The sequence below is a fragment of the Hipposideros armiger genome, unplaced genomic scaffold (genome assembly GCF_001890085.2).
Source record: "Hipposideros armiger isolate ML-2016 unplaced genomic scaffold, ASM189008v1 scaffold_427, whole genome shotgun sequence".
NCBI classification, from domain to species: Eukaryota; Metazoa; Chordata; class Mammalia; order Chiroptera; family Hipposideridae; genus Hipposideros; species Hipposideros armiger.
Window position 1 is genome coordinate 81,053 of NW_017731777.1, and position 4,247 is coordinate 85,299.

Here is a 4,247-nt window from a genome sequence, read left to right on the forward strand (position 1 = left end):
TGGGATTGTTTTGTTGCTTGCAATGTACAATTATTATAGTGCTAGGTAACCGATATGACCATTCAATGTATAAAACTTGCTTGAATTCTTTCATTATTTTACACATACATTTATTGAGTTTCTAAGTAGGTAGAGGAAACTGGAGGTCAAGAATTATGCTTCTTGATATCATATATTTCATCGTGTCTTAATCATTCTACTCCATGCTCTGGCAAATTTTCAACAAAATTGTCACCTCCATCTGTCCAACTTTTAAATTTGTTTATTTTAAGTGTGTAGTATTAAATTTTAATAGTTTCTGAAAGATTCTTTTTGGAGCGCTTGATTCTTACTGCTTCACTGCTGTACCTTTTTTAAACAAACTTTTATCAATTGAAAAATGAAATAATTTCTTATGTAACATTTCAATCTATTTGGTCAACAGAAATTTTAAAAATACTTTAAAATTATTCAAGTAAGTTTTTATAAGTGAAATTAAATTGATACTAAATATATACATACACAAAACATATATTCCACGGGTGCCAAAAAATGTACACACATTTTAAGAGAGGTTATCTATGTATTACTTTTTGAAGTTGAATTGAATTATGGTAGCAATGTGTAATATGATGTTTGCTCAAAAGATGGCATAATCAAATGAATGCTAGCGTCATTCATTGTATTACAATTTTAATAGTTTTTTTCTTAAAATGTGTATACATTTTTTGCATCCTCTGAATTTATATAGATAAACATTAAAATGTTAAGCTGATTTTATACTTTTTTTGCATTAAAATTGCCACTTTTGCCACTTAAATTATTTTATATGAATCCTTCAACCAATAACCAACTTTTGCTAAGAGAATCTAACCATGCATTTTCTTTTTTCCCTTTAATTCCAAATATGCAATCTCAATATTACATTACCATAGATTTTTGCATTTAATATGCAATAAAGTGAGTTGGTAAACATTAAATTGTAACAATGATAAGCTTTTAATGTAGTTAAATATGGCAAAACAAATCAGTACTTGGTTCTTAATTGATTTTGATTGTAATGTGTAGAAAATCTCATTGGATTATGTGTTCATTATAAAAAAGAAAGCAAAATCAAAACAAACAAACCAGCCCTCCAGCATTTTCAGTCCTGTCTCCATCCACGTGCACTCTGCAGTATAAATATTAAAGGGAATTAATTTTGAGCCACTGACACTAATAGATGTCATTTCCTGAAGAATGTGTTTAGTTATCCTGAAATGTAGGAATAATTTGAAAAAATTCTAATACAGATCAACTAATTACAAAAGGAGATAGATGTCCTAGTGTTTTCAAAATTATAACTCAGAGAGATGTAGATAAATACACTAAGACAACATTGAAATACGTTTAGAGAACTGTTCAAATGTTGAATAGCCATATGTATCTCCCCTTCTATGCATATTTGTGTTACCTAAAAAAGGGTAAGGATCAAGCAATAATGGAAATTCTAAGAGATAGGTTCAAAATAATATAGTAAACTTTGTTGACTCTAAGAAGGTTTAAATACATCATATTTTCATTCTAAATAAAGTTTTTTCTGAAAACTGGAATGACATCAATAAATACCGTCTATTTGATATCAATAATTCTCAAATGTACATAAGATAGAATTTCATTGGAACAAAAGTAAAAGTGTAAAAAATTGAGGAATTGCCTGAGTCATTTTTTTTTCTCATTAAACTTTGTTTTAATGGGTCTCAAAATTCTATGACAGATTTTTGGTAAATTTGTTTCCATTAAAAAGTACCAATTTTAAAAATTAACAACTTAAAAACTGTCACACAGACAAAACAAGTGGTCTACAGATCATTCTCCTTTCTTTCTGAAGGTTTTACAAAGCATTGTAATCATTAACCAGTCTTTCACTATTAAACTTAAATGGTCAATTGAGGCTAACAGTTCTGAGACCGTTCTTCCACTTACTGATTAAGACTGGGGTAGCAGGTAATGTTCATTTAGCCTTCGGAGCTTTCGGGGCAGACTTGGTGACCTTGCCAGCTCCAGCTGCCTTCTCGTCCACTGCTTTGATGACACCCACAACTATCTCATGTCACAAATAGCAAAACGGCCCAGAGGAGGGTAGTCAGAGAAGTTCTCAACACACCTGGGCCAAATCCATGTCAACGAGACAGCATCACCAGATTTCAAAAACTTCAGGCCATCTTTCAACTTTTTATCAAAATGACAATCAATCGTTTTCTTGAGCTCAGCAAATTTACAAGCAATGTGAGCTGAGTGACAATCCAGTGTGTATCGACACTGATTTGGCCTGGATGGTTTAGGATAATCACTTGAGCTGTGAAACCAGCTGCTTTCATTGGTGGGTCATTTTTGCTGTCAGTAGTCACACTGCCATGATGAACATCTTTGACAGACATATTCTTGACATTGAAGCCCACATTGTCCCCAGGAAGAGCTTCATGCAAAGCTTCATGGTGCATTTCAACAGACTTTACTTCAGTTGTAATATTGACTGGAGCAAAGGTGACCACCATGCTGGGTTTGAGAATACCAGTCTCCACTCGGTTCACAGGGACAGCACTAGTACCACCAATTTTGTAGATGTCCCAGAGGAGCAGGTGCAAAGACTCGTCAGGTGGACAAGTTGGTGGCAGGATGCAATCCAGAGCTTCAAGCAATGTGGTTCCCCTGGCATTGCCATCTTTATGGGTGACTTTACACCCCTTGAACCAAGGCACGTTAGCACTTGGCTCTAGCATGTTGCCACTATTCCAACCAGAAATTGGCACAAATGCTACTGTGTCTGGGTTGTAGCCAGTTTTCTTAATGTAGGAGCCGACTTCCTTAATATTTTCCTTGTATCTCTTCTGGCTATAAAGTGGCTCAGTGAAATCCATTTTGATAACACCAACAACTAGTTGTTTCACACCCAGTGTGTAAGTCAAAAGGGCATGCTCATGGGTCTGCCCATTCTTGGAGATACCTGCTTCAAATTCACCAACACCGGCAGCAGCAATCAGGCTGAGATATGCCTGTAATCATGTTTTTGATAAAGTCTCTGTGTCCTGGGGCATCAATGATGGTCTCATAATACTTGCTGGTCTCAAATTTCCACAGGGAAATATCAACGGTGATACCACACTCAAGCTCAGCTTTCAATTTATCCAAGACCCAGGCATATTTGAAGGAGCCCTTTCCCATCTCAGCAGCCTCCTTCTCACATTTTCAATGTTTTTTTTTTGTCGATCACACATTTGTAGGTCAGATGACCAGTATTGGTAGACTTGCCGGAATCTACATGTCCAATGATGACAATATTGCTGTTGCGTCTTTTCCTTTCCCATTTTGGCTGAGATTTAGCAGTGGTTTTCATGATACCTATGTTCTGGTGGCAAACCTGTTGTGAAAAATCCCTGAGTTATTTTATAGTTCATGATTCCTTATGCTAAAATATCAGGTTGGTCGATTGTTGTGAGGTTAGTTTCCCTAGACCAGAGCCTAAGTTGGAGATTCCTGTGCAGATGATGATGATGATGATGATGATGATGATGATGATGATGATGATGATTATCATTATTATTATTTTGAAGACATGCTCTCAAGAAAAAAAAAAAACTAAGGAAGTGACAGAAGATGATAGAGTAGATGAAGAAGCTATAAAAGAAAGGATGTGCTTTCAGCAGAAGTCTAGGCTCAGCCCGATCCCAGGTGGAGCTTTAGAGAGTATAAATGGCACCCCAGAGTTGTCCCATTGAGAAAAATTAGATTTCATATCCCTGTATCAATTATGGTTGTGGGCTAAGCTCCTTCCCAGTGTGGGTGGGACCTTCCATAACCACAGAGAGATGTCTTCTCTCCATCCAGGACAATCATTATCTGGAAAAAAAGAGCAGCTGTAAGCCGTTGTAATAAAAACTTATAGCAGCTGGGGGAGTGGTACACTGTCAGGTAAGGGGGTCTGAGAAGGGCATTAATGCATCTACTCTAGTTGCAATATAGTTCCAAACACTTGGTTCAATAAGTTATTTTGTACATTTCCAATGCTCTTTTAACCCTCTCTGTTTCTCATATTTCTTACTGCTTAAGATATTTCCCTATTTGTTTATTATTGTTTCAAACTAATTCTAATCTCTTAAAAGATGTCCATTTTGAGATGACTATATCATGTTTTTGAGGATTCAGTTCAGCACAATATCTAGTTGTTAATTCTTTAATCACCTACTATTGCTAATGAAAAGTAAATTTACATTTTACCAATGACATTT

At 35.5% G+C, this 4,247-nt stretch overlaps 1 pseudogene; it reads right to left on the minus strand.

Moving 5' to 3' along the window:
* Nucleotides 1–1,972: 1,972 nt before the first annotated feature.
* On the minus strand, nt 1,973–3,355 carry LOC109394536 (elongation factor 1-alpha 1 pseudogene; annotated as a pseudogene).
* Between the last annotated feature and the right edge of the window lie 892 nt (nt 3,356–4,247).